At 40.4% G+C, this 12,958-nt stretch overlaps 1 pseudogene; it reads left to right on the forward strand.

The window, feature by feature from the left end:
* Positions 1–1,967: 1,967 nt before the first annotated feature.
* Positions 1,968–3,924, forward strand: LOC137261477 (gustatory receptor for sugar taste 64a-like; annotated as a pseudogene).
* The last annotated feature ends 9,034 nt before the right edge of the window (positions 3,925–12,958 follow it).

A 12,958-nucleotide genomic window follows, 5' to 3' on the forward strand; every position in this document is an offset into this window, starting at 1 on the left:
ACTGTCTATCGATATGTTTACTCTATGGCTATTTGGAGTGGCTGTGCTTTACGCAGATTAATATGCCATTTGCGGTAGTATTATTTGTTTAAGAAGATTAACATCCTGGGACCTCCATTCCATAGCTGTTACGAGGGGCCCGGTTAATCTCTTTTAAGGTAATGGGGTTCCTGAGACATTTATCCCTATTAAGCCCCCAGTTCTCGTGAACGCTTTTTCTTTGGAACAAATGTTTACGGAGTAGCCTTACATGCATTTATCATAGGCAGGGAATTATGACTATTGTTATAATAATAGCGTATCATAGCCGAAGAATTATAATTATTGTTACTATATTTAGATCTTCGAATGATATTATTAATAACAGGTCATTAAGGAGTAATGAGATGAGAATAACGATATGATTTAATAATATATTTAAAATAAATGACAAATAAGGCCTGTGAGGTGGGAAACATAAACAAGGTAAGAGAGGGTACCTAACAGGTAAACGTCCTCTACCTGGAGGGTAACGGCTTTGTTACCATACCTTGGAGACATGTGCCATCGGTCACATCAAGCAGCACGTATTCCACAGGATACAAGGTTTGACTGTTGCCAGGAAAATGGTTTAGTTGCATAGACACCTTGTCTTTTTTAAGCGGCGTTGAAACGCATTGCCTCCAAAGGCAGTTACATGTATATTTAACAGGGTGTAAACCCGAAAGGCATCTGATTTGAGAATGGATAATTGAGTGAGTTAGGTTTTACTCCGCAACATTCCACCTATATGGCGACGGTTTGTAAATGATCGAGCCTGGGCCAGGCAATCCAGTGAGCATCGATTTACAGGATACGATGACATGTGAATGAATTCTACGTATCAGCACAGAACATGGTAGACAGATATATCTATAATAGCATTAATGATGTAATGATTGTATGAATAAGTTATCTTCCAATGTAAGGTTTTAAATGACACTGACAGTGTCCACTATGGTTATTTAGTAAAATAATCTATAAGGAAAAAATGACAATATCCTTCACTTCCCAGAGAAAGAACTGACCTTTTGATTCATCCTGCTTTGAAAATTATTTCATTTATACTTTCCCGTTTCATACTATTCGAAAACAAAAGAAAAATGTTTTCCATACATAGAGATGACTAACTGTAGTTTTCACATGCGGACAGTTTTTGCTTGATATTACTACACACCTTATCCGTTTCTGCCTAAATAACCATCAGTGGAATTGTTGAAAGTTTGATAACATGCTGTTATGTGCCATAGCTTTAGATCGCTAAATATACAGACTGTGCATTAAAACCTTTCAGCTGTTTGGTTCGTAAAGCGGATGTAATGACACTCAGATCGATAAATGATTTGTTAATTCACGCTGATTTCGCATCGGTACTTCCACTTTCATCGTCACAGAAACTGTTACTTTATTACTGATCACACTGAGGTGTGATCAGAGTAGAGAGCCGTGAGAGCGCAAGCTGGAGACTGTGGAAAATGGTGAAGGTTGTCAACAATGCCGTTGGTACACAAACACATGATGTACGGGACACACTGACATATATCCAGAGAGTGGTAGCATTGTCAGGATTATCATGGGATTATCAACAGCCGAAGTCTGAAAAATGCTGCAACGGTTGGACAGGAGCTTCACGGATATATTCTCTTATGGTGTGCATATTTTACATTCTCAACTGTATCCAGATGATTCCGTTGTATATCGGAGCTAAATCTTTCAACGACGCAAGTGTTACTATCGTAAAACACATTGTGACTCTCTTAAGTATAACCTATTGGGGTCTTAGTACCAACATCCACAGCAAGGTTCGCATATTCTGTGAACGTCTTAAAGAAAGACGACTGAAGTTTGACAGTGGCGTTTCAGCAATGAGACTGAGGAAGAGGGTGAAGTGGACATGTGCATGCATTACGTTCCTTGCAGTTTCGATTTGTGTCGGCACCGGAGCAGTTATGTCCATGATAAGTGACACATCCACTTCCTTCTTTTGGCCTTCACTCGTCTTGTATTCGATAACCGGCGGCTTTATCACCCTGCTAAACCATTCGATATTGCTTCTATTCTTGTGCATTTCTCTTCTTCTGACTCATGAGTATGATAATTGCACGCTGAGGCTGTCGAGGGCTTCAGAAGGGTCCGTGAAAGAAAAGAATATTGAGGACATTCGAGGTTACCATGCATCCTTAACAGATCTGGTGGAACACGTGTGTTCCCTCATGTCCAAACACGTGGCGGCTGGCTACGTCAGCTCCTTCCTGACTGTATGTTTCTGTCTGCACAATGTCATCAATGATGGCAAGTCTTTTACAAGCCTGGTTGTCTCCTTATTTGCTGTGTGCTCGTCCATTACGCACCTCATCGCTCTCACCTATACTGGTGTCAGGCTGCATGAAGCGGTAAGGGTTAGAATATTGTTGTGAAAGGTGTACGATGACATATGTACAACGGAAAATAAGAGTATAAAAAAAAAGCACTGAAACATCAGACATTGATTCTATGGCTGGACATGTCTGGGCTTCTTTCATGCCCAATTCTTTAGACGAACCCATGTGAACTGTGTTTTATGATTCAACAATAATACTCATACTGAACTAAGGGATAATTAACACAGAATCAGTTGATGACAATACACATTAGACAGATTAGACAGCGTTCATTCCATGCCAACATCCGAATGATGATAAATGTACCATCCACGGACGGGAATGAAATGTCAGTGTTTATGCCTTGCCGTGTTGACAGCTTCCACTGTACTGTATATATATATATATATATAGTGTGTATGTGTATGTGTACAGGCACATCAACCTCTGAATATTCTGCATGATTGGGCTGGTAAGAATGACAAGTCTTCTTGAGTTACGTAGATGTGTTCCTTTAATTATATGTGCATGTGCATTCAGCACCCGAAGTTCACATTGATTTGAGTTATGTCAAAAGGAATATAGAAAAATATTCCATGATTGAGTACACTGACTTCCATGCATAAGGATTCCACACTTACTGTCACTTCATGCCGGATAAACGAAAATGTTGAAGCCATTCTGTTTTTAACGTCAACGTTACTTGATTGCTGACGTTGTCTAGCCAATGGTGAACAGGAGATGAATGTCTCATTGGTATGGCAGCATTGCGCATGTCAATAACTGTGCTTATCAACAACGAAATCAATTCACGTTTTAAATAATTGAGTTGTAACAACACTTTACAAGTTATGCTTGCATTTTAAAGAAGTTATATTCATACAAACATAGTTATTATATGAACAAAATGGCTATATGAGGTAATTACCACACATAAATTTTCGTTGAGAAAGCTCCCCATGGTATAATACACTGTGATGAAATGTTTACGTTGTCTGTTACCAGTTGAATGCATATCTTACGATCTGTACACCTAGGTCAGTTTGTTCACCAACAAATTGTCTCAACGTCAGATCGGAATCAGTGCTTTAGGACTTATGACCATCACGAAGGACACTATCCTCACGGTAGGTTAAATGCACATATCTCTTCTCGCGATTATCCGGATCCACAATGATATTTGTAAGGTTGTAATATAAAGGAGTTCTTATATGACATAATATCCATACATAGCTTCTCTCATATATGTATTTATCCTTACATTTAGTTGCTTAGTGACAACTGGACAGAAGTGCTGAACAGGATCTGTGACATATTGATACATTGTCATACCTTGTCTCGTCCAGTTTCCATTATCTAAAGACCATTATCATGTAGCTGAAAACATGTTTGAGTGTTGCCCTGAATACGTAAGATAGCAATAATATTTCTTTGTTTGTGTGCACAGATCAGCGGTACCCTCCTCACCTATGTTTTCACTGTGATCCAGTTTAAACCAGAATCAACTGGTGGATGTCGACAAGATGGAAACGCTACTTCAATATAGGTGGACAACCTATTACATGAGCACTTCAGTATTCAGTGATATAGTTTGTAATTATTTCTTGTCTGATTTTCAACCCAATCGTGACTGAAACCAGGTATACATTTATTTTAGACTATAAAACCTGTCGACATAGGTCAGTTAAAGAACTCAAATATCACATATAAAGATTTAAAGGTGGTGTCTCATGTATAATGTGTGCCTATCCATGGCAATACGATACAGACATGGGATACAGTTTACCAACATCCAATTTTCTCTGTGTACGTTTCGTCATTAATAATCACGGAATGGGGTAAGAAGTGGTGTCCCAGGATGTTTTTATTCCTGGTTTACCTGTGTTATCGATGATTTGAACATGACCAGACAAAACAACAAAGATGTCACATGGGCTATTGCCGAGATCACTGGAACAGTTATCTGATAATCTTAATCACAGAGACATATCCAGTGACGGTAGTGCTGGAAACTGTATCACCATCCGTGTACATATAGATATGAATGTATAATATATGTTTCTTAATAATACTATTCATTATAATCTTGTTGATAAACGAATTAATTTCTTTTAGTTTCTTTCATGTAGTCAATTATAGATTCACCCTGCAGAGATCCTGACTGTCTCATAGTTTGACCTTACTGAATTGTCCCCTGGATGCCCTTTCTGACAGACGGGTATGGTTTCACTCTTGACACAAATATCTAAAATCACAAACCGGGCCCCGGTACTTTTGCTACTTAATACAAGCAAAGAGTTCTGGAAACATTTTGTCCCAATATTCACGTGTTTATAAGATGCCAACCGGTCTTAAATTATGCACGATGAATTTGAAATGGTAACATCTTATCACTTTAAACTGCCTTTACAGACTGGGACATTGACGGTCGAACAGTTTAGAGTGGATCATTGCACTATGTAGTTGCACAGCTTCCCCCCCCCCCATCCCCCCACCCCCACCCCCGATGCCCTCTCTGACATACATGCATTTGTATTGCCGGGTATGAGTTCACACAACTGTATACTTCATTGGTTCATATACATTGGACTCTGGACTCTGTAACAGGAGGCTTCCTTCTGAACTTGTCTACATTATGATGACTGCTCACAGATGATAAACTATTGTCAATTACAATTCGTCGTCACTTAACAGACTATGCATCAGCACCACACGTGTGAATAAATATAACAACAATAATATGATTCTGTGGACGACAAAGGACGAGAATCAAAAGAATTTTGTAAGTTCCGTGTTTGACAATGATTTGATGGTGAACTCCAAAGTTCAAAGACATCTTGAGGTTTAAGTCATGGGCTTGCTTTCAATGGCACAAGTATCAGAAAGGCTCCATACAGTAAACACTTATTAATTCGTCTTTGCATTGAATTTCTGATTCTATCAGACCCGCCCACCTCCTCCTCTCTCTCTCTCTCTGACACAAACACACACCTATACCCCCCCCCCCCGAAACCTACACACACTCACACCCACACCCACACCTACACACACACACCTACACGTACACACACACGCGCGCACGCACACGCACACGCACGCACATGCACACACACAAAAATCTGTTAAACTGTAATCAATTCTCCCTGAAGATAAAAGTGAAGCATGTTGGAGAAGATCGGTGTCGTGTAATTATTTCAGAAACTACTTGTGATATATGTACTACTTTACGCTTGGTATTCTCGTGACTTTCTTTCTTTCTTTCTTTCTTTATTTACATATTGACACAAACAAATCCATGTTGAATCCCGACATGTGGAGAAATGGTTGCCAACGACAAAACGTTAAAAATACTCTCAGAACACATTCTTAAAAATTAAAATCACTCTATCAACTGGCAAGACTCTCAAATCTTGGCGCCCAGCGTCAATAATTGGCGGAAAACAAAACTTCTTGAGTCAATCACCATTAGAAGATTATTACCGGAGAACGGGTTTACCTCCCTAGTGCCTGGTTTATCACCAAAAAGTCGTAGTAAAAGACCGACAAGGGCACCCATGGATGAACAATAATTTCTATCTACTGTTAATAGTATATATTTACATGCTATACATTTATCAAAAATATCTGTAAATGTCCAAATTTTGTATAATAAGGCCCTGTCATTTCTAATTTATTCCAACAACACTGCTATATATTGATAATAAGATGTATTCATTCTATGGATCATGTTGGTTGTAACCATTCACTTCTAATTCTATTATGTTGTCATAGTATAACTGATAGCTATTGGTATCATGTTGTAATAGCATTGTGACGTCATAAGTATTGTGAGGTCATGGGCAGAGTTAACAGTTAACCCCCTGGAAGCCGAGTCTTTTTCAGGCGCACCTTTTCGTAAGGTTTCAAAAGTGATCGTTGTGCGAAAATTGCGCTCGCGTGGTCCTGGATCTGCGTACGACTACGACAGAAATGTAGAATATTTAATTTCCTAACCGTTGTTATAAATATAACTGCGACTACCTCAGGGCTTTGAGAAATAGACACTGCTAAATGTTTTCCAAAACTTGTGTCCGTTAAAAAACAGTAACTTTTTCTCGTGCACCAATAAAAGCACGATTTTTTAAATTTGCTCATTTGTGTGGGCGAAGAAAATACAGCTTGATATCTGAACGACGTAGGTGTATATAAAATGGATTTATGTGCTAATGCATAACGTCTTTCTCACAAAATCAAAACTGAACCGCAAGTAAATGTCAAAAATGGATTTTCTTCTATGAGGTCAAACGTCGACAGAGAGGTCATGCACGTATAAAGATAAGGGTTCATAACTCCTCTATGCTTTACATTAGGTCAATGAAACTCCGATCACATGGAGAGAATTTGTTGTTGATACGGACGAAATATGTCCGTTATGTTTTGTTCACAGTGAACAAAACTATACCAATACAAAGGTCCCCAATGTGAGCGGATGCCTTTTGGTAGTTTCACAATTTATAAGAAAAGAGGCCACTACAAACTAATGCTCAAAAAATGTATACACCTAAACAAGTTCATAAAAAGTTCGCAAAGTGAAAACTTACGAAATTATCCATATTGAGCCATGTAAAGACCCATCCTTTCAGAGAACAAACTGGACCAAAAAATTACGATTCGGAAAAGCGCAGCATAAAATAGAAAATAACGTCATTTTGGTGTGTAACCTCACCTCGGCAATCGGTTTGTTACGCCAACGTCAACATCGGCGACGGCACTAAGGCGCCAGATAAGTCAACACACCGTCGACTACGTCAACACGGGCCGGGCGGGGTCTACGCTGGCAGAGGCGTGAATGTGCATGGGTGATGTTCTCTGACGAGAGCAGACTTTGCCTCTTTAGAAATGACGGTCGGTCTCGGGTATACAGACGTGTAGGGTTGGCGCCAAATTGTGTTCGGCAGGTTCGAGCATTTGGAGGTAGTAGTGTGATGGTGTGGGGGAGCATCTGCGACGATCTGATGACGAGGCTGGTGGTGATTCATGGGAGCCTCAATGCTCGCAGAAACAGGGATGAAGTGTTACGACCGGTTGCAGTACCATTCATCAACTAACAGCCAAGAGGAATTTTGTTCCAACATGATAATGAAAAGACCTCATACTGCACGACTGACTTTCTGCAGAACGCCAACATCGATCTCTTACCATGGCCAGCATATTCTCCAGACCTCAATCCAGTTGTGCACGTGTGGGATTACCTGGATAGACAAGTCTGAAGACTGTAAACACCACCTGTGACCGTGCAACAGCTGGAACAATGTCTCCAACAGGAATGGCAACGAATCACACGTGACGTCATTCGTCCCCTGACGTCATCCATGCGGCTACGTGTTGTGGCCTGCATTAACGCCAATGGAGGCCATACACGCTATTGAGCTTGATGTCAATGACATTTCCAGAGAGACACATGTTTTTATTTGACGTTTGGTAGTGTGTAAATATTCTTTTGACAACAGGTCTCTTTCACTGACCATCAAACCAAACCTTCACCGTTTCATGCACAGCAAGTATGGACTTTTGATGTGCATTTGAATACTCTTCTTGAATTCAAAATAACTTCAGTGATATTTGTCTCCTCTAATCATTAGTTTACTAGACGAGAAAACAGGTAATAGCGATTTGGGTGACCCTATCCGATACATAATGTAGGGCTTAAAATTCCCATACTCTCCTGTTTGTGTAGATGTATTTTGATTAGTTTTAACGGCGTAACAGATACATCTTCAAATGTAATGAAATAACTGAAAATAATGCGACATTTTAGTTGCCGTCATGGCATGTTTTGTGCATTTTGTGACTTCGGAAAAAGACGACACTGTTTTGCTGATTCGTATATAGCTAACCTAATTTAACCAGCTAACCAATGTATCGAATACTGTACGTCACAAGAACAAAGGCACATGTTGCAGTCATGGCTACATGCATTCTTCTAACACTTGTGTAGAGGCATAAAATGTGGTATAGTACACTTGCTGAGTCAGTTTCTCATGTAAATATTATTCAAACAATCAAAAGCTTTCAAAGAATAACAACGCATATCCTATATCCACATACGATATGATACTGAACATGGATATATGTAGATACTGAAATCTGTTCTATTTCATGAAAAAAAATATATCTGAACGATATGCAAAATATACACCACAATACTTAAAGCGTGGTATATTTAGAATTTTCTTGGACTTCAAAGTGAGGGGTGAAGAGGAAGGACATGTATGTCCCTGTGGCAACCAGGGGGTTAATGTTCTGATACTGATACCTCATACTGAACCTTAAAGTGAGGGGTGAAGAGGAAGGACACGTATGTCCCTGTGGCAACCAGAGGGTTAATGTTCTGAAACTGATACCTCATACTGAACCTCAAAGTGAGGGGAGAAGAGGAAGGACACGTATGTCCCTGTGGCAACCAGGGGGTTAATGTTCTGATACTGATACCTCATACTGAACCTCAAAGTGAGGGGTGAAGAGGAAGGACACGTATGTCCCTGTGGCAACCAGGGGGTTAATGTTCTGATACTGATACCTCATACTGAACCTTAAAGTGAGGGGAGAAGAGGAAGGACATGTATGTCCCTGTGGCAACCAGGGGGTTAATGTTCTGATACTGATACCTCATACTGAACCTCAAAGTGAGGGGTGAAGAGGAAGGACACGTATGTCCCTGTGGCAACCAGGGGGTTAATGTTCTGATACTGATACCTCATACTGAACCTTAAAGTGAGGGGTGAAGAGGAAGGACACGTATGTCCCTGTGGCAACCAGGGGGTTAATGTTCTGATACTGATACCTCATACTGAACCTTAAAGTGAGGGGTGAAGAGGAAGGACATGTATGTCCCTGTGGCAACCAGGGGGTTAATGTTCTGATACTGATACCTCATACTGAACCTTAAAGTGAGGGGTGAAGAGGAAGGACATGTATGTCCCTGTGGCAACCAGGGGGTTAATGTTCTGATACTGATACCTCATACTGAACCTTAAAGTGAGGGGTGAAGAGGAAGGACATGTATGTCCCTGTGGCAACCAGGGGGTTAATGTTCTGATACTGATACCTCATACTGAACCTTAAAGTGAGGGGAGAAGAGGAAGGACATGTATGTCCCTGTGGCAACCAGGGGGTTAATGTTCTGATACTGATACCTCATACTGAACCTTAAAGTGAGGGGTGAAGAGGAAGGACACGTATGTCCCTGTGGCAACCAGGGGGTTAATGTTCTGATACTGATACCTCATACTGAACCTTAATATTCAGTTCAGCTCAACCTGATGAGGGGGCTAGGATAAGCCCCGAAGCGTCGTAAAATAAACTCAAGAAGTTGAAATCCATAAAATTTGTCCTGTGTTAAAAAACGTTGAACGAAAACGTAACGTTACATTCACGTCTGTAGGGATTCGCTAAAACACACCCTACATAAAATGCATGTGCATTATGAAATTGTATATCAGTTTATGCTGAAGCCTATGACTGTAGGCTATAAATCAAGCCTATGACTGTAGGCTTTAAAAAGCCATATCAATTGGTACTACGCATGTATTGCTTTAAACCACTATAGACGACAAGAGAATGAAAACACTGATAGGAACGATACAGCGACATCAGTCGTTTACACGGAGGGGCATCGCAGCATGAGGCCACATCACTGGGTCATCGCATGAACCGATTTCCAGTGACAAGACAACTTCGTGCTGCTGGAATATTGGCATACCGACCGTTGTGTGGAATGGCCTTGACCTTCCAGCATGGCAGGAACCCTCTGTAATGGTCACCACTATATCGCTGTCCATTGTTACAATGTCATTTTGCTGATAAAACACGTATATTGCAGTGTCTTTCTATCCTGCCTAGTTGCTCACCTGACAAGATAACATTTCCGTTTAAGTACTGCTTTACTGACAAAGCGGAAAGTATCAGGAACGGTATTCAGTCTGAATATTTAATCTTGAAATCTTTCTAACTTGAGCGCCTTTGCTGAATTCAAAGGAGGATGTCATTCTGATTTCTCACCTTATACTGAATAAGAAATTCGTAATATCGTCATGAAAGCTGCCTCATCCTGTTCCGAATCATCTACCAAAGCTGTGCTAAGACAAGGTGCTGTCATTGATCACGACCATTATCATCGTGTCACTCATCAGTCACCAGCATCCGATCTCATAAATCACGGCATACTACTACAATGACGACTACAGTACAAAAAAAATAAATTAATTATTTTCTGTCCCAAGAACTCTAAAGTTGACACCAGTGACATGCAAGTACAAACTGGGGACAGATCTGCTCAATCAGCCGACTCTGTGAAGAACATTCCAGATCAAAAGTATTTCATCCATTCACAGACACATCACTGAAGATTGTTGTAAGACTCTAGTACACGCTTTAGTAACATCTAGACTGGATTATGGAAATGGCCTTCTCTGCGGACTACCTGAAACACTCACCAATCCTCTAGAGAAGGCCAGAACTGTGCGGCTATATTTATTACCAAAACTGGTCGACGTGAGGAGATTACGCCTGTGAGAGAGAAGCTACAATGGCTCCCAATCAGGCAGAGATGGTAGTATAAGATCCTGGTGTATGCTTATAAATGTCACCATGGTTTGGCCCCATACTATCTTAAGAAACTCGTTGTGTCATATCATACTGCTAGGTCACTCAGGTCACAATCTGAATCTCGGATCTGTCAACCGAAGACACGTCCAGTAACGTACAGTGAATTATGGCTACACATGTTTTTACAGCATTTCAGCTAGGAACATGAAGTTAGAAAAGGATTCGGGTACATACATACATACATACATACATACATACATACATACATACATACATACATACATACATACATACATACATACATACATACATACATACATACATACATACATACATACATGCATGCATGCATGCATGCGTACGTACGTACATACATACATACATGTACTACCTAAGAGAGCTCTTAAAAATCATCTTTCTAAAGCTGCTTGTTCTACATAATGTATCATTGGCTTCATCACTGTGTACAATTTTACTCCTTTAACGTGTTTTACCATGCCTTTAATATTTTATCCTACAGGATCACTTGCATACCGCCTGTGTATGACCATAGAGGATTTTACATGTGAAGCGAATTAGAATGGTTTCAAGTATGCAAGAGAGAGAGAGAGAGAGAGAGAGAGAGAGAGAGAGAGAGAGAGAGAGAGAGAGAAAGAGAGAGAAAGACACTCGCGCATAGACATGCTTAGTAATTCACTCAACACGGTATCATTATTTTCATGTGAGACAGTGATCAACAGGTTGAACTAGAAATACAGATGACAGTGATTGCTGTTTCAGAACGTCAGTTTAAAGAACACTTTATGTTAGAAAATGAGAAAAAATTGTTCCTGATTGATTAATCACTGCAGATCAAGCGACTTATCAACTGTCCATTATACGTTTTGTTTAAAGTAGAACGATTTCGCCCGTGTGATGAATCAAACGATAAATGTCGTGGCGTTTAATCATGTTGATCGACATGTTGGATCTTTTAGAATATTTCCTCTTCTAACCGTTTATGGAAGTAATGTGCATGCGGTGTTCTTTGGGAAGCAGTGTATGGACATTGAGACCATTACTCCAAACACTGAAAACACAACCATCAGATGCTCTAACTTATAATCAGACACAACGTACATTTAGTATTCAATCTGGGAAGGATGATTACGGTTTCCCCAGCTACCGATAGTTCATCCAGTGAAACCGATGATGTAGAGGACACACTGACATGTATCCAGAAACTATTAGCACTGTCCGGGTTATCATGGGACTACCAGCAGTCGAATTCAGCCAAATGGTGCAACGTTTCGGTGGTTGCTGCAAGGATATATTCGAGCTTTGTTTGCACACTTCTTACGCAGAATTTTATCCATATAATACTATACTATATGAAAGTGGGATCATTCTCGGAAATAAGCCTTCTCATATTAAATAGCATCGCACTTTTCTTATTTCTAACCTACTGGGCTCTCAGTACAGGCATCCACAGCAAGGTTCGTATATTCCATGAACGTCTTCGTGAGACACGAGTGAAGTTTCACAGTTCTGTTTCAGCCACTAGACTGAGACAGAGAGTAAAGAAGGCATGTGTATTTATTCTGGTCTTCGCGGCATGTACCTGTGTTTCCGGCGGATTAGTCCTGAGCACAAAGGGTGACACATCCAGCGATTGGTATTGGCCTTCACTTGTATTGTCGTCGATTGTTGGTGGCGTTACCACTCTGCTAAACTATTCATTATTGCTTTTGTTCTTGTCCATCTCCCTCCTCCTTACTTACGAATATGATAATTGCACCTTGAGACTGTCAAGGGCTTCTGAAGGGTCCGTGAAAGAAGAGGATATTGAGGACATTCGAGGTTACCATGCATCCATAACAGATCTGGTGGAACACGTGTGTTCCCTCATGTCCAAACACGTGGCTGCTGGCTACGTCAGCTCCTTCCTCATTGTGTGCTTCTGCCTGTACAACATCATCAACGACGAGAAATCCATTGCGAACATCGGCATTGCT

This window comes from Haliotis asinina, chromosome 14 (genome assembly GCF_037392515.1).
Source record: "Haliotis asinina isolate JCU_RB_2024 chromosome 14, JCU_Hal_asi_v2, whole genome shotgun sequence".
Classification (NCBI taxonomy): domain Eukaryota; kingdom Metazoa; phylum Mollusca; class Gastropoda; order Lepetellida; family Haliotidae; genus Haliotis; species Haliotis asinina.